The 27,184-nt window shown below is 48.0% G+C and overlaps 1 long non-coding RNA gene and 1 other non-coding gene across 2 annotated transcripts; one reads left to right on the forward strand and one right to left on the reverse strand.

Moving 5' to 3' along the window:
* LOC115184196 (uncharacterized) lies at positions 1-27,184 on the forward strand. Its single transcript, XR_003874222.1, has 3 exons — positions 1-342; positions 12,099-12,162; positions 27,130-27,184. It is a non-coding gene; the product is annotated as an uncharacterized LOC115184196 (long non-coding RNA).
* trnaa-ugc (transfer RNA alanine (anticodon UGC)) lies at positions 7,099-7,170 on the reverse strand. The gene has a single exon. It is a non-coding gene; the product is annotated as a tRNA-Ala (tRNA).

Raw genomic sequence — 27,184 nt, forward strand, 5'->3', positions numbered from 1 at the left:
AAAGTCCTCTACTCCAAAGCCACCATTTTGGGTCTATGTGTGTCTCTGTGTGGCTTCTAGAGGAAGTGGTGCTCCAGCAAACTAGTTTCCTGCAGCCCCCCCCCCCTGAACACACACAGCGAGAAGAGGGGGAAAGCAACACAACACAGCGAGAAAGAAGGGGGAAAGCAACACACACACAACACAACACACAAAAAAAAGGTTAGCGAGTGAAGAAAATGGCGATGGTACAGGACAAATGGCTCCTCTCGTAAAAGCGGCAAATGCGTTGAATTTCTTTAGTCTTTAGCCTTACAGCCGGCTTCCATTTCCACTCTGTTGTTGCACTTTATATTGCATGAGGTAAGGCTTTTTTCTTCTAGATTGTGTTATCTATTGTTTTAGCCAGTATATCGATGTGTTACGCAGGTAACCGGGGGAAAGCTTGTCGTAGTTCAGTTTGTCCGCTGGTTGGTTACCTAGCTAGCTTGTTAGCCGGGTTTCTAATGAACATGTTAGCTACATAAGTCGTAGTTCAGTTTGTCCGCTGGTTGGTTACCTAGCTAGCTTGTTAGCCCGTTTCTAATGAACATGTTAGCTACATAAGTCGTAGTTCAGTTTGCCCGCTGGTTGGTTACCTAGCTAGCTTGTTAGCCGGGTTTCTAATGAACATGTTAGCTACATAAGTCGTAGTTCAGTTTGCCCGCTGGTTGGTTACCTAGCTAGCTTGTTAGCCGGGTTTCTAATGAACATGTTAGCTACATAAGTCGTAGTTCAGTTTGCCCGCTGGTTGGTTACCTAGCTAGCTTGTTAACCGGGTTTCTAATGAACATGTTAGCTACATAAGTCGTAGTTCAGTTTGCCCGCTGGTTGGTTACCTAGCTAGCTTGTTAGCCGGGTTTCTAATGAACATGTTAGCTACATAAGTCGTAGTTCAGTTTGTCCGCTGGTTGGTTACCTAGCTAGCTTGTTAGCCGGGTTTCTAATGAACATGTTAGCTACATAAGTCGTAGTTCAGTTTGCCCGCTGGTTGGTTACCTAGCTAGCTTGTTAGCCCGTTTCTAATGAACATGTTAGCTACATAAGTCGTAGTTCAGTTTGCCCGCTGGTTGGTTACCTAGCTAGCTTGTTAGCCGGGTTTCTAATGAACATGTTAGCTACATAAGTCGTAGTTCTGTTTGTCCGCTGGTTGGTTACCTAGCTAGCTTGTTAGCCGGGTTTCTAATGAACATGTTAGCTACATAAGTCGTAGTTCAGTTTGCCCTGCTGGTTGGTTACCTAGCTAGCTTGTTAGTCGGGTTTCTAATGAACATGTTAGCTACATAAGTCGTAGTTCAGTTTGCCCGCTGGTTGGTTACCTAGCTAGCTTGTTAGCCCGTTTCTAATGAACATGTTAGCTACATAAGTCGTAGTTCAGTTTGCCCTGCTGGTTGGTTACCTAGCTAGCTAGTTAGCCGGGTTTCTAATGAACATGTTAGCTACATAAGTCGTAGTTCAGTTTGCCCGCTGGTTGGTTACCTAGCTAGCTTGTTAGCCGGGTTTCTAATGAACATGTTAGCTACATAAGTCGTAGTTCAGTTTGTCCTGCTGGTTGGTTGGTTAGCTAGCTAGTTAACCGGGTTTCTAATGAACATGGTTAGCTACATAAGTCGTAGTTCAGTTTGTCCGCTGGTTGGTTACCTAGCTAGCTAGTTAACCGGGTTTCTAATGAACATGTTAGCTACATAAGTCGTAGTTCAGTTTGCCCGCTGGTTGGTTACCTAGCTAGCTAGTTAACCGGGTTTCTAATGAACATGTTAGCTACATAAGTCGTAGTTCAGTTTGCCCTGCTGGTTGGTTACCTAGCTAGCTTGTTAGCCGGGTTTCTAATGAACATGTTAGCTACATAAGTCGTAGTTCAGTTTGTCCTGCTGGTTGGTTGGTTAGCTAGCTAGTTAACCGGGTTTCTAATGAACATGTTAGCTACATAAGTCGTAGTTCAGTTTGCCCGCTGGTTGGTTACCTAGCTAGCTAGTTAACCGGGTTTCTAATGAACATGTTAGCTACATAAGTCGTAGTTCAGTTTGCCCGCTGGTTGGTTACCTAGCTAGCTTGTTAGCCGGGTTTCTAATGAACATGTTGGCTACATAAGTCGTAGTTCAGTTTGCCCTGCTCTAATGAACATGTTAGCCACATAAGTCGTAGTTCAGTTTGTCCGCTGGTTGGTTACTTAGCTAGCTTGTTAGCTGGGTTTCTAATGAACATGTTAGCTACATAAGTCGTAGTTCAGTTTGCCCGCTGGTTGGTTACCTAGCTAGCTTGTTAGCCGGGTTTCTAATGAACATGTTAGCTACATAAGTCATATTTACGAGGTAGTGTGTGTTTTTCTTTCCATGGAAGAAAATAGCGAAACGACTTGTTAAAAAAAAAAAAAAAAGGTTGAAAGGCCACTGTACGATTTTGATTAGTTAATATTACCGGTATTGTGGATGACCCGGTGTGAAAGTTTTGTTAGCTAGCTAGTTAGCTAAATGTTGGCTACGTTGCCTTGCAGACAAGACGATGGTGCAGAATTAAAGGGCGTTAAATATAAGGCTATTTTTCTGGTAACTTAGATTAATCAATATTGCCAACACATAGATGTTAAGATTTCTGCTTAACTGTTTGATCGATTTGTGATTTTTTTTTTTTTTACCAATAGCTAGTTAAGAGAATGTTAGTTGAGCTAACTGCTAGTTAGCATAAATTCAACCGAGTTGTCGCTTGGATACGCGGCTGCAGAATGTCCTCACTCTGTAGCCAAGGCACAGGTTTATTAACAAATCACTTTAGTGTGCAAAAAATCTCTTTATTTGTCCTTGGGTTGTTTTGATAGCCAGCAAGCTATTTCCCCGATGTTTCAGACTGTATTTTGTTTTAGTTAGCCTGTATTTTGTTTTAGTTAGCCTGTTACCTATCTAAACAACCGAGGTTTTATGCACAGGAGTAGCCTAGCGCTAGCTAGTTACATTGCATTAGCTAGTTATCGATTTTGGCTGTACTTCTTCTATCAAACCGAACAAGTGTTTCCTAAAGTAATACATATACATTTTAAACATGTGTGATGTTTACTAGTTAGCTGTTAACGCCGTGTGAATAAACACCTTTCGCAGAGCCAGCCAGTACAGTCAGTGGCCATGTTAAGCTGGTTAGCAAACCATTTAATGGGCGATCAACACCAAACGTTAAAACACTCCTATTTTCCTTTCAGGCTTAAACTCTTATTAACGTTTGGCTAGCTGACCTATAAGGGTGCAACTGCAGCCAGCAATTCGGGGCGTTCCTGTAGGATCCCCTCTTTTTTTAATACTTCTATTGGTCAATTTTTTTTTAGGCTATGACTTCAGTACATAGGCGGGAGGCTGAGGCGCTCCAGTACAGTAGATGGCGGTAATGCGCCATAACATTGGATGCCAACTGCTGATAAACCCCACAGAAGAGGGAAGCAATAACCGTAGCTAGCTATATGTAAACGATGTGAAATGGCTGGCTAGCTAGCTAGCTATATGTAACCGATGTGAAATGGCTAGCTGGTTAGCGGTGGTGTAACCGATGTGAAATGGCTAGCTGGTTAGCGGTGGTGCGCGCTAATAGCGTTTCAATCGGGTGACGTCACTCGCTCTGAGATCTTGAAGTAGTTGTTTCCCCCTTTGCTCTGCAAGGGCCCGCGGATTTTGTGGAGCGATGGGTAACGATGCTTCGTGGGGTGGCTGTTGTTGTGTGCGGAGGGTCCCTGGTTCGAGCCCAGGTAGGGGCGAGGAGAGAGATGGAAGCTATACTGTTACATATAGCTAGCACACACCGGTAGTGACCTTCGCCCCTGCTTGTCGGGGGCAATAACGGTAGCTAGCTATAGCTAGTACACACCGGTAGTGATCTTCGCCCCTGCCTGTCGGGGGCAATAACGGTAGCTAGCTATAGCTAGTAGACACCGGTCGTGACCTTCGCCCCCGCCTGTCGGGCTCTGTTTTCCCACAGTTCTGTTAACGACGGTGACGGCAGGCGTGTGCTAGCTTAGCCGGGAGCAACACTGTCTTAGCTGACTAGCAAGCTAGCTGTCGGGCACGGTTTTCTCTGGTACACAGGAGGTTGGGCGGTGACACCGTGTGCTAACTAGAAGCTAGCACACAGTGTTGCTAGCGGGAGGCGGGGATGACCGGTAGACAGTGCCCATGGCCCCGACAGGGTACACAGCAGGGGGGAGGCGGGGGCGACATAGTGTGCTAGCTAACAAGCAAGCTTGCACACAGTGTCGCTAGCTAGTTTGCGCGCGGTGTCGCTCGCTAGCTAGTTTGCGCGCGGTGTCGCTCGCTAGCTAGTTTGCGCGCGGTGTCGCTCGCTAGCTAGTTTGCGCGCGGTGTCGCTCGCTAGCTAGTTTGCGCGCGGTGTCGCTCGCTAGCTAGTTTGCGCGCGGTGTCGCTCGCTAGCTAGTTTGCGCGCGGTGTCGCTCGCTAGCTAGTTTGCGAGCGGTGTCGCTCGCTAGCTAGTTTGCGCGCGGTGTCGCTCGCTAGCTAGTTTGCGCGCGGTGTCGCTCGCTAGCTAGTTTGCGCGCGGTGTCGCTCGCTAGCTGGTTTGCGCCGTGTCGCTCGCTAGCTAGTTGCGCGCGGTGTCGCTCGCTAGCTAGTTTGCGCGCGGTGTCGCTCGCTAGCTAGTTTGCCGCGCGGTGTCGCTCGCTAGCTAGTTTGCGCGCGGTGTCGCTCGCTAGCTAGTTTGCGCGCGGTGTCGCTCGCTAGCTAGTTTGCGCGCGGTGTCGCTCGCTAGCTAGTTTGCGCGCGGTGTCGCTCGCTAGCTAGTTTGCGCGCGGTGTCGCTCGCTAGCTAGTTTGCGCGCGGTGTCGCTCGCTAGCTAGTTTGCGCGCGGTGTCGCTCGCTAGCTAGTTTGCGCGCGGTGTCGCTCGCTAGCTAGTTTGCGCGCGGTGTCGCTCGCTAGCTAGTTTGCGCGCGGTGTCGCTCGCTAGCTAGTTTGCGCGCGGTGTCGCTCGCTAGCTAGTTTGCGCGCGGTGTCGCTCGCTAGCTAGTTTGCGCGCGGTGTCGCTCGCTAGCTAGTTTGCGCGCGGTGTCGCTCGCTAGCTAGTTTGCGCGCGGTGTCGCTCGCTAGCTAGTTTGCGCGCGGTGTCGCTCGCTAGCTAGTTTGCGCGCGGGTGCGCTCGTCGCTCGCTAGCTAGTTTGCCGCGCGGTGTCGCTCGCTAGCTAGTTTGCGCGCGGTGTCGCTCGCTAGCTAGTTTGCGCGCGGTGTCGCTCGCTAGCTAGTTGCGCGCGGTGTCGCTCGCTAGCTAGTTTGCGAGCGGTGTCGCTCGCTAGCTAGTTTGCGCGCGGTGTCGCTCGCTAGCTAGTTTGCGCGCGGTGTCGCTCGCTAGCTAGTTTGCGCGCGGTGTCGCTCGCTAGCTGGTGGGGACAATCGGTAGACTGTTTTTCCACATTTCTGTTATGTATTTTTTGGGGGGGGGGGCAGCAAATCTCTTGTCAAATTGACTGGGCCTGAGCTGCACGCTAACTGTCTGTGGCGCAATCTGTTAGTGCGCTGTACTAAAACTCTCAGCCCCAGTTAATTTGACACCAAGAGATTTGCTGCCCCAACAAATATTACATTTAGCTTGTTTTAACGTCTCTATGTGGTCAACATGCTCATTGGCTCTGCCCAGGCCCATAGTACATCATGTACTAGGTTACATGTAGTAGGCATGGCAAACCCGTTTTGGTCACTTCTGGTAAATCTTCTAAAGTAAATAAATCGCAGTCAGGGCATAAAATGTACTTTTGGGTCCATCTACTGCAAGTAGATTTAAAAAAAATGTAATAAATATTAATACCAGCCAAAATATTTTTGAGGCCCTAAAATTATACCAGTAAAACACAAAAAATCAGATCAGCATGCTTTGTAATGTTTCTAAAACAAATGTTTTACGAGTAAGAGGTATATTGTTTAGTTTCATTTTTTTTGTCTATTAACCACAATATCACAGATTGAGACAACAAAAAAATGCCTGCCCCTTTAAGGGCAGCAGGTTACCATGGTAACATGACTTGTCATGTGACTAGTAGAAGTGTTCTCTTCTCTTCACAGTTAAAACTCAAACAATTTGGAAAAACATCCGAGCTTGTAAACTAAACAATGTAAATAGACCCAAGAAACACGAGGATTAAAGTCTCATTTCAGTTGACTTTCTTTTCAAGTAAATTAGACCAACTTGTCTGCCCTCGCTTCTAAAAACGAATATTTCACTCTGCACTTGACGTGCCCACAGCCCCCAACCAGGAAGTGTTGCAGCGTGAGGTGGAATAGGCTTATTTAAGATTTGTAGTTCTGACTTAGTGCTATTCATTTACCAGCTATGAAACAAAACGGCAAAAAATACGGAGAAAACAGCTACTGCTGCGTTCATTTGACTATAAATGTGATCATACTTGACTATTTTTATTCACAAATGTGAATGAAATGCTCGCACTGTAGAGCTCTGACCACCTGCCAACATGGCTAGTGAAATAGACATCGAACCTGCCGTTGCCAAAATGTACCCGTATTTGGCAGGTGGTGGGTGTTAATGTGAGGCCCTGATCGCAGCATGTTTTTGGACTCATTCAGCAGTTTTTCACCTCTGATTTTTTTTTAAGTACAATACCTTTTGGAAATTAATGTTGAAAATGATGCTGTTTCTGCTTCCTGATGACAAGACGTTTGATAAATAGCCCAATGTCAAAACAAGTTTTAACGTGTTCAGATCAATAACCAATATGCAGAAACGGTTTGATATATTGAAAACATAACATGTACTACCTGGTTAATCACATGACTTCATTCACCAAAAACCCTGTTTCAACTAGTGGCAATAAATCACTGATATCGATAAGGGGGGAAATCAGGTTGTACGAACGGATGAAACCAACAACAACATCTCCAGTTTCCATCACAGGTTAGCGAACAACCTACACAAGACAGTCCGCTACCCAAACAGAACGAGAAAAGCAACACTTAATAGCCAACTCATATCACGTTGAAATTTTAATTTGACATTTTAGTCATTTAGCAGACGCTCTTATCCAGAGCGATTTACAGTAGTGAATACATACATTTCATACATTTTTTTTCTTCTTCTCTGTAATGGTCCCCCGTGGGAATCGAACCCACAACCCTGGCGTTGCAAACGCCATGCTCTACCAACTGAGCCACAGGGGAAATCAATGGCATGAGAGCGGGGAGATGAGGTTAAACCAACACTGCTTTAACAAACAAAAAAACACAAGGGATTCTGGGAATAATGTGTACATCACTGTGTAGAGAACAATTTCCTAAAAGACTGCTAGCTTCATTTTGAAGTATTATGCTTTTTCCCCCTTTTTTTTCTTGAGTGGGTCGCCCAACGCAGTAAGAGTAACGCAACACTTTATTATTATTATTGTTGTTGTTGTTTATCACTTCCATCGACGTCACACTGAAATCAATAGAACAGGAAGCTAATGGTTTGGGGTTTAGCTCTGCTTAAACTAACACTGTTCACAGGCCACAGGGACTAACCTTTAACCTTTACGTGGTTGGTTAGATGAGCTCTTGCAGAAGGGTTATAACCTTTACGTGGTTGGTTAGATGAGCTCTTGCAGAAGGGTTATAACCTTTACGTGGTTGGTTAGATGAGCTCTTGCAGAAGGGTTATAACCTTTACGTGGTTGGTTAGATGAGCTCTTGCAGAAGGGTTATAACCTTTACGTGGTTGGTTAGATGAGCTCTTGCAGAAGGGTTATAACCTTTACGTGGTTGGTTAGATGAGCTCTTGCAGAAGGGTTATAACCTTTACGTGGTTGGTTAGATGAGCACTTGCAGAAGGGTTATAACCTTTACGTGGTTGGTTAGATGAGCACTTGCGGAAGGGTTATAACCTTTACGTGGTTGGTTAGATGAGCTCTTGCAGAAGGGTTATAACCTTTACGTGGTTGGTTAGATGAGCTCTTGCAGAAGGGTTATATCTATGTTCTGGAACGTTAGATGTTGATTTCGGGAAGGCTGTCACGACAGTAAAGGTAACAGACGTCTGTTTTTTGTTTTTGTTTTGTTTTTTACTTAAACGAATTACGACGCGACATAGGATATCAACAGTGACAACAGTTGGCTGCTATTTTAAGGGATAGTTTGACTGTCAAATCCCATGTTGGTGTGTGGCCATCGGCTTTTCTACATTTACATGTTTTTTTCCCCTTCATTTTGTTTGACATTTTAGTCATTTAACAGATGCTCTTTATGCAGAGCCACTTACAGGAGCAACTCGGGTTAAGTGCCTTGCTCAAGGGAACATCGATAGATGTTTTTTATTTTTTACGTGGCCAGCTCAGGGATTCGACCCAGCGACCTTTCGGTTACTGGCCCAACGCTGTCATTTCCAGTCTATCTCAGAAAGTTAACCAAATTCCATATTTTTTATTCTGAATCGAAAAACTTTTTAGTGTATTTCCTGAATGAAATTGAATTAAAATGGAATTGACCCAAACCCTGGTCCATAGCTAGATAAATGGAATTGACCCAAACCCTGGTAGACGGGTCCATAGCTAGATAAATGGAATTGACCCAAACCCTGGTAGACGGGTCCCTAGCTAGATAAATGGAATTGACCCAAACCCTGGTAGACGGGTCCATAGCTAGATAAATGGAATTGACCCAAACCCTGGTAGACGGGTCCATAGCTAGATAAATGGAATTGGCCCAAACCCTGGTAGACGGGTCCCTAGCTAGATAAATGGAATTGACCCAAACCCTGGTAGACGGGTCCATAGCTAGATAAATGGAATTGACCCAAACCCTGGTAGACGGGTCCCTAGCTAGATAAATGGAATTGACCCAAACCCTGGTAGACGAGTCCATAGCTAGATAAATGGAATTGACCCAAACCCTGGTAGACCAGGTCCATAGCTAGATAAATGGAATTGACCCAAACCCTGGTAGACGGGTCCATAGCTAGATAAATGGAATTGACCCAAACCCTGGTAGACGGGTCCCTAGCTAGATAAATGGAATTGACCCAAACCCTGGTAGACGAGTCCATAGCTAGATAAATGGAATTGACCCAAACCCTGGTAGACGGGTCCATAGCTAGATAAATGGAATTGACCCAAACCCTGGTAGACGGGTCCAGAGCTAGATAAATGGAATTGACCCAAACCCTGGTAGACGGGTCCAGAGCTAGATAAATGGAATTGACCCAAACCCTGGTAGACGGGTCCCTAGCTAGATAAATGGAATTGACCCAAACCCTGGTAGACGGGTCCATAGCTAGATAAATGGAATTGACCCAAACCCTGGTAGACGGGTCCATAGCTAGATAAATGGAATTGACCCAAACCCTGGTAGACGAGTCCATAGCTAGATCCATATAATATTTACATTTCTGAAATAAGAAACTTATTTCAAACTCTTAACGCCTAGTGGTCAATTCCATACTAACTGAATTAAAAATATATATTATTTCACCTTTATTTAACCAGGTAGGCTAGTTGAGAACAAGTTCTCATTTACAACTGCGACCTGGCCAAGATAAAGCAAAGCAGTTCGACAACATACAACGACACAGAGTTACACATGGAGTAAAACAAACATACAGTCATTAATACAGTAGAAAAATAAGTCTATATACAATGTGAGCAAACGAGGTGAGATAAGGGAGGTAAAGGCAATAAGGCCATGGTGGCGAAGGAAATACAATATAGCAAGTAAAACACTGGAATGGTAGATTTGTAGTGGAAGAAAGTTCAAAGTAGAAATACTGGGGTGCAAAGGAGCAAAATAATAAATTAGACAAAAAAAAATGTGTCTTTTAAAATGTTTACCAAACAAAAACCTTTGATTTTCAAAGGTTTTTTTTTTTTTTTTTACAAGCGCCACTGAAAATTGTACAAAAAAAAATCACATTTTACAGTAAGATCCTTTTCAGATACAAAGTTCTGTAGCAGAATTAAACGTGAGGGAGATTTTACTGTAATTCTGTTACCAAACTTTACATCTGCAGTTTGTTCCACTAAAATGTAATTTATTTTAGTGTAAATTGTTCTAAGTTGCTATTGTGCGTAAAGTTGTGTGGTTTGTTTTTAACCTTTTAATTTTTTTTTAAATCAATGGTTTTTATTTGGTTTACATTTTTAAATTCTCTACATAGTTCTGTTATTGTGGAATTTCCCTAGTCTGCTGTGGTTACTCTTAGACTGAAGAGTTAATTAGTGACCAGGATAAATGATCTGTCTTTGTTTTGACTGGAGAGTTAATTAGTGAGCAGGATAAATGATCTGTCTTTGTTTTGACTGGAGAGTTAATTAGTGACCAGGATAAATGAACTGACTGGTTTTTGTTTTGACTGGAGAGTTAATTAGTGACCAGGATAAATGATCTGTCTTTGTTTTGACTGGAGAGTTAATTAGTGACCAGGATAAATGAACTGACTGGTCTTGGGTTTTGACTGGAGAGTTAATTAGTGACCAGGATAAATGAACTGTCTTTGTTTTGACTGGAGAGGTTATTAGTGACCAGGATAAATGATCTGTCTTTGTTTTGACTGGAGAGTTAATTAGTGACCAGGATAAATGATCTGTCTTTGTTTTGACTGGAGAGTTAATTAGTGACCAGGATAAATGAACTGACTGGTTTTTGTTTTGACTGGAGAGTTAATTAGTGACCAGGATAAATGATCTGTCTTTGTTTTGACTGGAGAGTTAATTAGTGACCAGGATAAATGATCTGTCTTTGTTTTAACTGGAGAGTTAATTAGTGACCAGGATAAATGAACTGACTGGTCTTGGGTTTTGACTGGAGAGTTAATTAGTGACCAGGATAAATGAACTGTCTTTGTTTTGACTGGAGAGGTTATTAGTGACCAGGATAAATGATCTGTCTTTGTTTTGACTGGAGAGTTAATTAGTGACCAGGATTAATGATCTGTCTTTGTTTTGACTGGAGAGTTAATTAGTGACCAGGATAAATGAACTGACTGGTTTTTGTTTTGACTGGAGAGTTAATTAGTGACCAGGATAAATGATCTGTCTTTGTTTTGACTGGAGAGTTAATTAGTGACCAGGATAAATGAACTGACTGGTCTTGGGTTTTGACTGGAGAGTTAATTAGTGACCAGGATAAATGAACTGTCTTTGTTTTGACTGGAGAGGTTATTAGTGACCAGGATAAATGACCTGTCTTTGTTTTGACTGGAGAGTTAATTAGTGACCACAGGATAAATGATCTGTCTTTGTTTTGACTGGAGAGTTAATTAGTGACCAGGATAAATGATCTGTCTTTGTTTTGACTGGAGAGTTAATTAGTGATCAGGATAAATGATCTGTCTTTGTTTTGACTGGAGAGTTAATTAGTGACCAGGATAAATGAACTGACTGGTCTTTGTTTTGACTGGAGAGTTAATTAGTGACCAGGATAAATGATCTGACTGGTCTTTGTTTTGACTGGAGAGTTAATTAGTGACCAGGATAAATGATCTGACTGGTGTTTGTTTTGACTGGAGAGTTAATTAGTGACCAGGATAAATGATCTGACTGGTGTTTGTTTTGACTGGAGAGTTAATTAGTGAGCAGGATAAATGATCTGTCTTTGTTTTGACTGGAGAGTTAATTAGTGACCAGGATAAATGATCTGTCTTTGTTTTGACTGGAGAGTTAATTAGTGAGCAGGATAAATGATCTGACTGGTCTTTGTTTTGACTGGAGAGGTAATTAGTGACCAGGATAAATGATCTGTCTTTGTTTTGACTGGAGAGTTAATTAGTGACCAGGATAAATGATCTGTCTTTGTTTTGACTGGAGAGTTAATTAGTGACCAGGATAAATGATCTGACTGGTGTATATATTTAACTTACTTGCCTAGTTAAATTAAAGATCAAATTCTTATTTACAATGACGGCCTACCCCGGGTCAAACCTGAACGATGCTGGGCCAATTGTGCGCCGCCCTATGGGACTCCCAATCACAGCCGGGTGTGATACAGCCTGGATTCGAACCGGGGTCTGTGGTGACGCCTCTTGCATTGAGACGCAGTGCCTTAGACCGCTGCGTCTCTCGGGAGCACATTAGCGACCTAGATAGATGAACTGACCTGTCTTTTTTTTCTTTGTCTTTTTTTAGAGCTCTCAATACAACACAATACAAGCTGTTGCCAACGGAGAAACAAACTCAAGAGTTAAAACAGGTGAGTCCTGGATCTGGGAGTGGTTTATATAGAGCCCTGGATCTGGGAGTGATTTATATAGAGCCCTGGATCTGGGAGTGATTTATATAGAGCCCTGGATCTGGGAGTGATTTATATAGAGCCCTGGATCTGGGAGTGATTTATATAGAGCCCTGGATCTGGGAGTGATTTATATAGAGCCCTGGATCTGGGAGTGGTTTATATAGAGCCTTGGATCTGGGAGTGGTTTATATAGAGCCTTGGATCTGGGAGTGGTTTATATAGAGCCTTGGATCTGGGAGTGGTTTATATAGAGCCTTGGATCTGGGAGTGGTTTATATAGAGCCTTGGATCTGGGAGTGGTTTATATAGAGCCCTGGATCTGGGAGTGATTTATATAGAGCCCTGGATCTGGGAGTGATTTATATAGAGCCCTGGATCTGGGAGTGGTTTATATAGAGCCCTGGATCTGGGAGTGATTTATAAAGAGCCCTGGATCTGGGAGTGATTTATATAGAGCCCTGGATCTGGGAGTGATTTATATAGAGCCCTGGATCTGGGAGTGATTTATATAGAGCCTTGGATCTGGGAGTGATTTATATAGAGCCTTGGATCTGGGAGTGATTTATATAGAGCCCTGGATCTGGGAGTGATTTATATAGAGCCCTGGATCTGGGAGTGATTTATATAGAGCCCTGGATCTGGGAGTGATTTATATAGAGCCCTGGATCTGGGAGTGATTTATATAGAGCCCTGGATCTGGGAGTGATTTATATAGAGCCCTGGATCTGGGAGTGGATTTATATAGAGCCTTGGACCTGGGAGTGGATTTATATACAGCCCTGGATCTGGGAGTGGATTTATATACAGCCCTGGATCTGGGAGTGGATTTATATACAGCCCTGGATCTGGGAGTGGATTTATATACAGCCCTGGATCTGGGAGTGATTTATATACAGCCCTGGATCTGGGAGTGATTTATATAGAGCCTTGGATCTGGGAGTGGTTATATAGAGCCTTGGATCTGGGAGTGGTTTATATAGAGCCTTGGATCTGGGAGTGGTTTATATAGAGCCCTGGATCTGGGAGTGGTTTATATAGAGCCCTGGATCTGGGAGTGGTTTATATAGAGCCCTGGATCTGGGAGTGGTTTATATAGAGCCCTGGATCTGGGAGTGGTTTATATAGAGCCCTGGATCTGGGAGTGGTTTATATAGAGCCCTGGATCTGGGAGTGGTTTATATAGAGCCCTGGATCTGGGAGTGGTTTATATAGAGCCCTGGATCTGGGAGTGGTTTATATAGAGCCTTGGATGTGGGAGTGGTTTATATAGAGCCTTGGATCTGGGAGTGGTTTATATAGAGCCTTGGATCTGGGAGTGGTTTATATAGAGCCTTGGATCTGGGAGTGGTTTATATAGAGCCCTGGATCTGGGAGTGGTTTATATAGAGCCCTGGATCTGGGAGTGGTTTATATAGAGCCCTGGATCTGGGAGTGGTTTATATAGAGCCTTGGATCTGGGAGTGGTTTATATAGAGCCTTGGATCTGGGAGTGATTTATATAGAGCCTTGGATCTGGGAGTGATTTATATAGAGCCTTGGATCTGGGAGTGATTTATATAGAGCCCTGGATCTGGGAGTGATTTATATAGAGCCCTGGATCTGGGAGTGATTTATATAGAGCCCTGGATCTGGGAGTGATTTATATAGAGCCCTGGACCTGGGAGTGGATTTATATACAGCCCTGGATCTGGGAGTGGATTTATATACAGCCCTGGATCTGGGAGTGGATTTATATACAGCCTTGGATCTGGGAGTGGATTTATATACAGCCTTGGATCTGGGAGTGATTTATATAGAGCCCTGGATCTGGGAGTGGTTTATATAGAGCCTTGGATCTGGGAGTGGTTTATATAGAGCCTTGGATCTGGGAGTGGTTTATATAGAGCCTTGGATCTGGGAGTGGTTTATATAGAGCCCTGGATCTGGGAGTGGTTTATATAGAGCCCTGGATATGGGAGTGGTTTATATAGAGCCCTGGATCTGGGAGTGGTTCATATAGAGCCTTGGACCTGGGAGTGATTTATATAGAGCCCTGGACCTGGGAGTGGATTTATATAGAGCCCTGGACCTGGGAGTGGATTTATATAGAGCCCTGGACCTGGGAGTGGATTTATATAGAGCCCTGGATCTGGGAGGGATTTATATAGAGCCCTGGACCTGGGAGTGGGGTTATATAGAGCCCTGGACCTGGGAGTGGATTTATATAGAGCCCTGGATCTGGGAGTGGATTTATATAGAGCCCTGGATCTGGGAGTGGGTTTATATAGAGCCCTGGATCTGGGAGTGGGTTTATATAGAGCCCTGGATCTGGGAGTGGGTTTATATAGAGCCCTGGACCTGGGAGTGGTTTATATAGAGCCCTGTATCTGGGAGTGGATTTATATAGAGCCCTGTATGTGTGTGTCTGCCTGCCCTTCTGGCCTTTTCCATTGTGTGCGTGTGTGTGTACTGGAGGTAAAGTCTGGTGACAGCAGCTGCTGCTTGTCAAAGCACACCGCCGTTCGTTCCGTTGTAGCGTAGCGACCGAGCGGCCAGGCCCCGACTGCTGAGTAAGCGCTGCTGTTTTAAAGGCTAAATGAAAACCGCTGTCACACTTTTGCTGTAGACGGCTGTTTGTGTAGCTCATTGTAGTCATATAGTTCACGCAGAGACAAAAGACCTGTGACCCCCCAAGTACCCCTGTTCCCATCCCCCAGCTTCTACCCCGTCCCCAGACCCCCACTTCCCAGCCTCTACCCCGTCCTCAGACCCCCACTTCCCAGCCTCTACCCCGTCCCCAGACCCCCAGCCTCTACCCCGTCACCCTACCCCCATCCCCCAACTTCTACCCCGTCCCCAGACCCCCACCCCCCAGCTTCTACCCCGTCCCCAGACCCCCACTTCCCAGCTTCTACCCCGTCCCCAGACCCCTAGCCTCTACCCCGTCACCCTACCCCCATCCCCCAGCTTCTACCCCGTCCCCAGACCCCCGCCCCCCCAGCTTCTACCCCGTCCCCAGACCCCCGCCCCCCAGGTTCTACCCCGTCCCCAGACCCCCATCCCCCAGCTTCTACCCCGTTCCCAGACCCCCATTCCCCAGCTACTACCCCGTCCCCAGACCCCCGTCCCCCAACTTCTACCCCGTCCTCCATCCCCCAGCTACTACCCCATCCGCAGACCCCCATCTCCCAGCTTCTACCCCGTCCCCAGACCCCCATCTCCCAGCTTCTACCCCGTCCCCAGACCCCCATTTCCCAGCTTCTACCCCGTCCCCAGACCCCCATCCCCCAGCTTCTACCCCGTTCCCAGACCCCCAGCTCCTACCCGGTCCCCAGAACCCCATACCCCAGCTCTTACCCGGTCCCCAGACCCCCATCTCCCAGCTTCTACCCCGTCCCCAGACCCCCATTTCCCAGCTTCTACCCCGTCCCCAGACCCCCGTCCCCCCAGCTTCTACCCCGTCCCCAGACCCCCATCCCCCAGCTGCTACCCCGTCCCCAGACCCCCATCCCCCATCTGCTACCCCGTCCCCAGACCCCCATCCCCCATCTGCTACCCCGTCTCCAGACCCCCATCCCCCAGCTTCTACTCCGTCCCCAGACCCCCATCCCCCCAGCTTCTACCCCGTTCCCTAACCCCATCCCACAGCTTGTACCCCGTCCCTTAACCCCCAGCTCCTACCCCATCCCCTAACCCCCATCCCCCATCTCCTACCCCGTTCCCAGACCCCCATCCCCCATCTCCTACCCCGTCCCAAGACCCCCGTCCCCCAGCTATTACCCCGTCCTCCAGACCCCCAGCTCCTACCCCGTCCCCAGACTCCCATCCCCCAGCTTCTACCCCGTCCCCAGACCCCCACTTCCCAGTTACTACCCCGTCCTCCAGACCCCCATCCCCCATCTCCTACCCCATCCCCCATCTCCTACCCCGTCCCCCAGCCTCTACCCCGTCCCCCAGCTCCTACCCCGTCCCCAGACCCCCTGTCCCCCAGCTCCTACCCCGTCCCCAGACCCCCGTCCCCAGCTCCTACCCCGTCCCAGACCCCCTGTCCCCAGCTCCTACCCCGTCCCCAGACCCCCTGTCCCCAGCTCCTACCCCGTCCCAAGACCCCCTGTCCCCAGCTCCTACCCCGTCCCCAGACCCCTGTCCCCAGCCTCTACCCCGTCCCCAGACCCCTGTCCCCAGCTCCTACCCCGTCCCCAGACCCCCTGTCCCCAGCTCCTACCCCGTCCCCAGACCCCCTGTCCCCAGCCTCTACCCTGTCCCCAGACCCCCTGTCCCCAGCTCCTACCCCGTCCCCAGACCCCCTGTCCCCAGCCTCTACCCCGTCCCCAGACCCCCTGTCCCCAGCTCCTACCCGTCCCCAGACCCCCTGTCCCCAGCTCCTACCCCGTCCCCAGACCCCCTGTCCCCAGCTCCTACCCCGTCCCCAGACCCCCTGTCCCCAGCTCCTACCCCGTCCCCAGACCCCCTGTCCCCAGCTCCTACCCCGTCCCCAGACCCCCTGTCCCCAGCTCCTTCCCCGTCCCCAGACCCCCTGTCCCCAGCTCCTACCCCGTCCCCAGAACCCCCTGTCCCCAGCTCCTACCCCGTCCCCAGACCCCCCTGTCCCCAGCCCTCTACCCCGTCCCCAGACCCCCTGTCCCCAGCTCCTACCCCGTCCCCAGACCCCCTGTCCCCAGCCTCTACCCCGTCCCCAGACCCCCTGTCCCCAGCCTCTACCCCGTCCCCAGACCCCCTGTCCCCAGCTCCTACCCCGTCCCCAGACCCCCTGTCCCCAGCCTCTACCCCGTCCCCAGACCCCCTGTCCCCAGACCCCCTGTCCCCAGCCTCTACCCCGTCCCAGACCCCCTGTCCCCAGCTCCTACCCCGTCCCCAGACCCCCTGTCCCCAGCTCCTACCCCCGTCCCCAGACCCCCTGTCCCCAGCTCCTACCCCGTCCCCAGACCCCCTGTCCCCAGCTCCTACCCCGTCCCCAGACCCCCTGTCCCCAGCTCCTACCCCGTCCCCAGACCCCCTGTCCCCAGCGCCTACCCCGTCCCCAGACCCCCTGTCCCCAGCTCCTACCCCGTCCCCAGACCCCCTGTCCCCAGCTTCTACCCCGTCCTCCAGTTCCCAGATCCTACCCCGTCCTCCAGTTCCCATCACCTCTGTGAGGCCGATTTTATTTTTTCCTTTTTTTAAATGAACAGATAATTGAATAACAGAAAAATAGTTTTGAATATCGATGCATGTGAGACAAATAACAGGGTTTAAATACCCTGAATGTGGTGAATATATTTTAAATAAAACAGTTGTTAAAATAAATAAATAAATATGCCGTTACAAAGTAATGATTTGTATTAATTGATGTCAATAACAGCTGATGTAAAATACATTTGGCTGTGATGCTTATCGGTCTATATATATAGATAGTAAATTTGGCATAATTTATTTGTGTTAAATTGGCCTTAGTATTATTTTGGTTTAGTCATAGTTTTATTATTTATATAACACAACTATCAACACAGCATACAGAGCGAGCCAAGTACTTCTATACCAGTGATCCATATAAACACATTGATATACCAGTGATTCATTGACGGCTAAAGAAATTAGCTCATGGAACTCCTAGCTTATAGGCTAATTGCTAATTGCAGCAATTAGCCTATAACTTCCATTGGTCTTTCACACTGAGGATTGGTGATTTATCGAAGGGGAGATTATTTTTCTCCAAATAGCCTACTGTGAGGAACTATAGTTTTAATATATTATCATTCTCAATGGATGTTACAAAAAAACAAACATTTTTTCTTCATTTCTGAGCAGCGGGCCAGGTACTTCTATGCAAAACCCCTCCCAGCGTTAATCAGGACAGAGAAACCAGATGACATGAAGCCACTACAAACACCAGACCGATGAAAACACTTGACAAATCTCCTAAAAATAAACAAAAAACATATTTTATGAAATGAACCAAAAAGTGTAGCGGGTCGTGGAACTCTGCAGACCAACGTTTTCCACTCTGAGAATGAGAAACGGTTAAATGACTGTAATTAATACCTGCATTAACAGACATGAATGGAACCAAATGTTGGGGATGAACAGTACATTTACTAGTGGTGACGTAGTGGGGGAATTGATGTTTTTATTTTTTAATTAAAACTAAAGGCAAACGATTCACACAATGAAAACAATTTAATGCACAAGAATTGGCGGGAGACGGCAGAGCCGTTCTGGAGGGAGACTGGGCTTGTATATCTCCCTCCCCTTCCTGGAGGGAGACTGGGCTTGTATATCTCCCTCCCCTTCCTGGAGGGAGACTGGGCTTGTATATCTCCCTCCCCTTCCTGGAGGGAGACTGGGCTTGTATATCTCCCTCCCCTTCCTGGAGGGAGACTGGGCTTGTATATCTCCCTCCCCTTCCTGGAGGGAGACTGGGCTTGTATATCTCCCTCCCCTTCCTGGAGGGAGACTGGGCTTGTATATCTCCCTCCCCTTCCTGGAGGGAGACTGGGCTTGTATATCTCCCTCCCCTTCCTGGAGGGAGACTGGGCTTGTATATCTCCCTCCCCTTCCTGGAGGGAGACTGGGCTTGTATATCTCCCTCCCCTTCCTGTCTCGACATGTTTTTATTATTACTGAACACACGTTATCGTCACACGGATATCTGAGATGTTTTTCACATGACGGCTCAACTCCGTAATCAGCAAGACCTACTACTACACGCGCTCTGCCCAAATTACAGGCTTCCCAAGCAGTTTTTTTATTTACCCCTGTCCCCAGCTCCTACCCCGTCCCCAGACCCCCTGTCCCCAGCTCCTACCCCGTCCCCAGACCCCCTGTCCCCAGCTCCTACCCCGTCCCCAGACCCCCTGTCCCCAGCTCCTACCCCGTCCCCAGACCCCCTGTCCCCAGCTCCTCCCCCGTCCCCAGACCCCCTGTCCCCAGCTCCTACCCCGTCCCCAGACCCCCTGTCCCCAGCTCCTACCCCGTCCCCAGACCCCCTGTCCCCAGCTCCTACCCCGTCCCCAGACCCCCTGTCCCCAACTCCTACCCCGTCCTCCAGCTCCTACCCCGTCCCCAGACCCCCTGTCCCCAGCTCCTACCCCGTCCCCAGACCCCCTGTCCCCAGCTCCTACCCCGTCCCCAGACCCCCTGTCCCCAGCTCCTACCCCGTCCCCAGACCCCCTGTCCCCAGCCTCTACCCTGTCCCCAGACCCCCTGTCCCAGCTCCTACCCCGTCCCCAGACCCCCTGTCCCCAGCTCCTACCCCGTCCCCAGACCCCCTGTCCCCAGCTCCTACCCCGTCCCCAGACCCCCTGTCCCCAGCTCCTACCCCGTCCCCAGACCCCCTGTCCCCAGCTCCTACCCCGTCCCCAGACCCCCTGTCCCCAGCCTCTACGCCATCCCCAGACCCCCTGTCCCCAGCTCCTACCCCGTCCCCAGACCCCGTCCCCAGCTCCTACCCCGTCCCCAGACCCCCTGTCCCCAGCCTCTACCCCGTCCTCCAGTTCCCATCACCTCTGTGAGGCCGATTTTATTTTTTCCTTTTTTTAAATGAACAGATAATTGAATAACAGAAAAATAGTTTTGAATATCGATGCATGTGAGACAAATAACAGGGTTTAAATACCCTGAATGTGGTGAATATATTTTAAATAAAACAGTTGTTAAAATAAATAAATAAATATGCCGTTACAAAGTAATGATTTGTATTAATTGATGTCAATAACAGCTGATGTAAAATACATTTGGCTGTGATGCTTATCGGTCTATATATATAGATAGTAAATTTGGCATAATTTATTTGTGTTAAATTGGCCTTAGTATTATTTTGGTTTAGTCATAGTTTTATTATTTATATAACACAACTATCAACACAGCATACAGAGCGAGCCAAGTACTTCTATACCAGTGATCCATATAAACACATTGATATACCAGTGATTCATTGACGGCTAAAGAAATTAGCTCATGGAACTCCTAGCTTATAGGCTAATTGCTAATTGCAGCAATTAGCCTATAACTTCCATTGGTCTTTCACACTGAGGATTGGTGATTTATCGAAGGGGAGATTATTTTTCTCCAAATAGCCTACTGTGAGGAACTATAGTTTTAATATATTATCATTCTCAATGGATGTTACAAAAAAACAAACATTTTTTCTTCATTTCTGAGCAGCGGGCCAGGTACTTCTATGCAAAACCCCTCCCAGCGTTAATCAGGACAGAGAAACCAGATGACATGAAGCCACTACAAACACCAGACCGATGAAAACACTTGACAAATCTCCTAAAAATAAACAAAAAACATATTTTATGAAATGAACCAAAAAGTGTAGCGGGTCGTGGAACTCTGCAGACCAACGTTTTCCACTCTGAGAATGAGAAACGGTTAAATGACTGTAATTAATACCTGCATTAACAGACATGAATGGAACCAAATGTTGGGGATGAACAGTACATTTACTAGTGGTGACGTAGTGGGGGAATTGATGTTTTTATTTTTTAATTAAAACTAAAGGCAAACGATTCACACAATGAAAACAATTTAATGCACAAGAATTGGCGGGAGACGGCAGAGCCGTTCTGGAGGGAGACTGGGCTTGTATATCTCCCTCCCCTTCCTGGAGGGAGACTGGGCTTGTATATCTCCCTCCCCTTCCTGGAGGGAGACTGGGCTTGTATATCTCCCTCCCCTTCCTGGAGGGAGACTGGGCTTGTATATCTCCCTCCCCTTCCTGGAGGGAGACTGGGCTTGTATATCTCCCTCCCCTTCCTGGAGGGAGACTGGGCTTGTATATCTCCCTCCCCTTCCTGGAGGGAGACTGGGCTTGTATATCTCCCTCCCCTTCCTGTCTCGACATGTTTTTATTATTACTGAACACACGTTATCGTCACACGGATATCTGAGATGTTTTTCACATGACGGCTCAACTCCGTAATCAGCAAGACCTACTACTACACGCGCTCTGCCCAAATTACAGGCTTCCCAAGCAGTTTTTTTATTTATTTAAACAATCCACAGCTATTTTCATGCTTTCTGGTGAAATATTTAGAATTATTTTTATTTATTTCTGTACAAACTGGAGTAATTTTTATATATAATTTTGGTAAATATATTTTCCATTTATTTCACTATTAGACCCACCACTAAGGCATTTCTCTCTTTGTTCTATTGATTTTCATAGCAACTTTGTTTTTTGTTGTCCAGAAGGCAAAGCAACCCGTCCTAGTTGTTGCATCTTTAGAGCTCCCTCTGAAGTTTCTAACAGAGATTTTCAGCGGTGACAGGCTGGTTGATCTCCTCTCTCCACTAGAGCTCTGGTCTTGTCTCCTCAGCGGTGACAGGCTGGTTGATCTCCTCTCTCCATCAGATGCCCTGCTGCCTCTGTTCTGCTGCTGCCTCTGTTCTGCTGCTGCCCTGTTCTGTCAGGGAGGGAGGCCCTGCTGCCCTGTTCTGTGTACTGGCTACAGCATCTGAAAATGGACAAACTGTACTATTGCCACTTTTAGTTGGGGCCTCTTTTAGGCGAGTATATGGGCACGCTGAAGCACGCTGATGCCTTTAGACAGCTATCTGCTGGAGCACTTCAAGGATGGAGAGGAGGCTCATGGGAGGGTGGACTGGAGGCCCCTGGGAGGGTGGAGAGGAGGCCCCTGGGAGGGTGGAGAGGGGAGGCCCCTGGGAGGGTGGAGAGGGGAGGCCCCTGGGAGGGTGGAGAGGAGGCCCCTGGGAGGGTGAACTAGACTCACTTCAAGGATGGAGAGGAGGCTCCTGGGAGGGTTGACTAGACTCACTTCAGGGATGGACCGGAGGCCCCTGGGAGGGTGGACTCACTCCCTCCCTCCTTCCTTCTCCTGGTGGCTGACAGGCGGACGCCGAAGGACAGGCGGACGCCGAAGGAGAGGCGGAGTGAGAGTTGATTACGTCTCCCTGTGGAGTCCGGCGGTTTGGTCCTAAATTCTCTGACGGAGAAACTTTTCTCAGAATACAGTCCAATTCTTAAAAGGGACACTTTTGGGGATTTCGTCAGTGATGCCCCCTTTTTTTTATCTACATCCCCAGAGTCAGATTAACTTTTTATGTCTCTATGTCCGGTATGAAGTAAATTGGATGTAGTTTCGTGAGCTATACTCTTAACTAGTGTTAGCACAATGACTGGAAGTCTATGGGTAACGCTAGCTAGCAACTTCCCAAATTCTAAAGGTATCCCTTTAACAATAAGCACATTTAAAACAAATCTCATAAAACGTAGAGGGGTGTAACGATACACGTATTGGTAACGTTTGGTACGGTGACCTGGATTCAATCCTCGCTGCGAACCCGTTTAAAAATAAATAAATAAATGTTTGTGTATATTTTTATTGTTGTTTTTCTTTTGTTTTTCTTTTTTTTTTTAAATAAATGCATTTCAAGTTAAAATAAATAGCCAAATAAATAAATAAAAAACACAAGGCCTATAGTCTATGGTGCCTGCTCTGCGTTGTAGGACTGTTTTCTTGAGTAAATCTGAGCTTTAAAAAAATAAAAACCCACATTTCATTCTGTTTAAACAACTAGAGACGACGTACACGATACTTTTACGCTGCTGCTGCTCTGTTCATCCTATACATCTCTGTCTGTATATAGCCTCTCTGCTGCTGCTCTGTTCATCCTATACATCTCTGTCTGTATATAGCCTCTCTGCTGCTGCTCTGTTCATCCTATACATCTCTGTCTGTATATAGCCTCTCTGCTGCTACTCTGTTCATCCTATATATCTCTGTCTGTATATAGCCTCTCTGCTGCTGCTCTGTTCATCCTATATATCTCTCTGTATATAGCCTCTCTGTTCATCCTATATATCTCTGTCTGTATATAGCCTCTCTGCTGCTGCTCTGTTCATCCTATACATCTCTGTCTGTATATAGCCTCTCTGCTGCTGCTCTGTTCATCCTATATATCTCTGTCTGTATATAGCCTCTCTGCTGCTGCTCTGTTCATCCTATATATCTCTGTCTGTATATAGCCTCTCTGCTGCTGCTCTGTTCATCCTATATATCTCTGTCTGTATATAGCCTCTCTGCTGCTGCTCTGTTCATCCTATATATCTCTGTCTGTATATAGCCTCTCTGCTGCTGCTCTGTTCATCCTATATATCTCTCTGTATATAGCCTCTCTGTTCATCCTATACATCTCTGTCTGTATATAGCCTCTCTGTTCATCCTATATATCTCTGTCTGTATATAGCCTCTCTGTTCATCCTATATATCTCTCTGTATATAGCCTCTCTGTTCATCCTATATATCTGTCTGTATATAGCCTCTCTGTTCATCCTATATATCTGTCTGTATATAGCCTCTCTGTTCATCCTATATATCTCTGTCTGTATATAGCCTCTCTGTTCATCCTATATATCTCTCTGTATATAGCCTCTCTGTTCATCCTATATATCTGTCTGTATATAGCCTCTCTACTGCTACTCTCTGTTTATCATATATGCATAATCACTTTAACCATATCTACATGTACATACTACCTCAATCATCCCAACTAAGCAGCTGTCTATAGTCTCGGTTTCCTGTCTATGGCCTCGGTTTCCTGTCTATGGCCTCGGTTTCCTGTCTATGGCCTCGGTTTCCTGTCTATGGCCTCGGTTTCCTGTCTGTAGAGCCTCGGTGCCCTGTCTGTAGGGCCTCGGTGCCCTGTCTGTAGGGCCTCGGTGCCCTGTCTGTAGGGCCTCGGTGCCCTGTCTGTAGGGCCTCGGTGCCCTGTCTGTAGGGCCTCGGTGCCCTGTCTGTAGGGCCTCGGTGCCCTGTCTGTAGGGCCTCGGTGCCCTGTCTGTAGGGCCTCGGTGCCCTGTCTGTAGGGCCTCGGTGCCCTGTCTGTAGGGCCTCGGTGCCCTGTCTGTAGGGCCTCGGTGCCCTGTCTGTAGGGCCTCGGTGCCCTGTCTGTAGGGCCCCGGTGCCCTGTCTGTAGGGCCCCGGTGCCCTGTCTGTAGGGCCCCGGTGCCCTGTCTGGAGGGCCCCGGTGCCCTGTCTCCAGGGCCTCGGTGCCCTGTCTGTAGGGCCTCTCTGTCTTTTTACTGATGTTTCTATTGTTCACCTAATACCTATTTTTTTTTTACTTAAAAATTGCACTGTTGGTTGTATGTTAAATTACCTGTTGAGGTGTTCAAGTGGATTTCACACAGTCGCTTGCGATAAATTCTCACGTCCATCTTGATTTATGAATGCAGCATTTATGAATGTAAGCATTTTACTGTAAGGTCTACCTACACCTGTTGTATTCTGCGCACGTTGACAAATCAACTTTGATTTGATAATCAAAATTCGAAACTTTTTTTTTTTAATTGGTTCATTTCAAAATTCTAATCTTACTTGGTTGGTTTTTGTTTTCTGAGGCCCAACCAGGAAACGAGTTCTGTGCTGTGATGGAATTGATTGAAAACCAGCAGGATTCTCCATAGTTTTTATTTTTTTTTATTTTCTTTTTATCTACCAGTTTGGGAACATTTAGTCTCGACGACGGTAAATTGACAACGTGTGGATTCTAACACCCGTTAGTAGTGTGTCGTCACGGTGACTTGCCACACACCTTTTACGCTGACGTCACCCCAGGGTAGCGGGAGAAAGACGGAAACGGCAATGAAACGACACGACGACGTCGTCCCGCCCCCCCCTCAGCGTTCAAGCAGAGACCTTCAAAGCTGATTTTTCTGACCGGGTTTTTTTTTGTTGTACTGGCTTAATGTACACCCTGTGCTGCGTTTTGACTTAACAGTGACAGCAGTCACATGTACAGCGCGTTACAGACAAAAACACGCCCTCTTGCTGAGAGACACGCGACGTGCTCATCTGGTCCTGAAGAAAGGCAACAGGATGCTGCGTTCGTGAATCAACATGGACGTGGGGGGATTTATCACACGTCCACTGTGTGAAATCCACTTGGATAACTAACTAATAATAACTGACCTCACCTACTAAGGAAATCACATCCATAACAGCATTTTTTTTGGGGGGGGGGGCAGTTAAATGTAACAAATATTTATTTATTTTATTTGTTGGTTATTGGTCATTTCGGCCCCATGAGTTCATATCTCACGAATGCATTCAACTGGTATTTATGACTTCACAACTGGTAAATTCCCACCTCCCACATGGTTACGAACACAGCATCCGAGTGGAAACAGACAATGCCAGGAACATTGTGAATTCCATTTTAATTTCCCTGCTGTTTCCCCGAAACCAAACCATGACCCCAAAACCACTTTTAAGTACTGAACCATGGATTTGGTGAACCCCCCCGTGGTCTCTGGAGCAGCCAGCCGGTATGGCTTTACCGTTATGAACCCTCTGGAGCAGCCAGCCGGTATGACTTTACCGTTATGAACCCTCTGGAGCAGCCAGCCGGTATGAACCCCCGTGGTCTCTGGAGCAGCCAGCCGGTATGAACCCCCGTGGTCTCTGGAGCAGCCAGCCGGTATGGCTTTACCGTTATGAACCCCCTGGAGCAGCCAGCCGGTATGACTTTACCGTTATGAACCCCCTGGAGCAGCCAGCCGGTATGGCTTGTGGTGTGTTTTAGTGTATAGGTATTGAGTAGTGTAGTGGAGCTGCTTGGTGTTCAGACTGGGCCTTTTGGTTCCTCCTTGGTGACCTTGAAGTCAACAAACTTTGAGTTCCCACGTTCAACCTGCTCCTCCAGAAAGACCTCGGACTCCAACTCTCCCTCTTTATAGGCACAGACCGGAGGGGGGGTAGACTGGAAACGTTTAGGGGGGGTAGACTGGAAACGTTTAGGGGGGGTAGACTGGAAACGTTTAGGGGGGGTAGACTGGAAACGTTTAGGGGGGGGTAGACTGGAAACGTTTAGGGGGGTAGACTGGAAACGTTTAGGGGGGTAGACTGGAAACGTTTCGGGGGGGAACGTTCTGGGAATTTGACAACTATTCAAAAAATGTGTCTTGTCGCCTAAAAGTTGTGCGTAATACACAGACTGATTAATCATTAAACAAACCAGGACCTATTATCGGAGCCTGGCCAAAAGTAGCAATACACTACATAGGGTGCACTACATAGGGTGCACTACATAGGGAGTAGGGTGCACTACATAGGGTGCACTACATAGGGAGTAGGGTGCACTACATAGGGAGTATGGTGCACTACATAGGATGCACTACATAGGATGCACTACATAGGGAGTAGGGTGCACCCTATTAGGGAATAGAAACATGATCCAGTCCTGCTCCAGAGACAGGACCCAGTAGTCGGGGTTCCCCCCCCAGAGGCAGGACCCGGTAGTCGGGCTCCCCCCCAGAGACAGGACCCGGTAGTCGGGGCTCCCCCCCCAGAGGCAGGACCCGGTAGTCGGGGTTCCCCCCCCAGAGGCAGGACCCGGTAGTCGGGGCTCCCCCCCCCAGAGGCAGGACCCGGTAGTCGGGGTTCCCCCCCCAGAGGCAGGACCCGGTAGTCGGGGCTCCCCCCCCAGAGGCAGGACCCGGTAGTCGGGGTTCCCCCCCCAGAGGCAGGACCCGGTAGTCGGGGTTTCCCCCCCCAGAGGCAGGACCCGGTAGTCGGGGTTCCCCCCCCAGAGGCAGGACCCGGTAGTCGGGGCTCCCCCCCAGAGACAGGACCCGGTAGTCGGGGTTCCCCCCCAGAGACAGGACCCGGTAGTCGGGGTTCCCCCCCCAGAGGCAGGACCCAGTAGCCGGGGCTCCCCCCCAGAGGCAGGACCCGGTAGTCGGGGCTCCCCCCCCCCAGAGGCAGGACCCAGTAGCCGGGGCTCCCCCCCAGAGGCAGGACCCGGTAGTCGGGGTTCCCCCCCCCAGAGGCAGGACCCGGTAGTCGGGGCTCCCCCCCCCCCCAGAGGCAGGACCCAGTAGTCGGGGCCCCAGAGGCAGGTCGGGGCCCCCCCAGTAACACAAGGCCCTTGTGTGGTGTATATAGATGGACCTAACGTCTCCCCACTCTGCCTCTACAGGGAACCAGCCCATAGAAGACAGAACAGTGGATTGACCAGCGAGAGACAGAGTGAA

This window comes from Salmo trutta, unplaced genomic scaffold, assembly GCF_901001165.1.
Source record: "Salmo trutta unplaced genomic scaffold, fSalTru1.1, whole genome shotgun sequence".
Taxonomy (NCBI): domain Eukaryota; kingdom Metazoa; phylum Chordata; class Actinopteri; order Salmoniformes; family Salmonidae; genus Salmo; species Salmo trutta.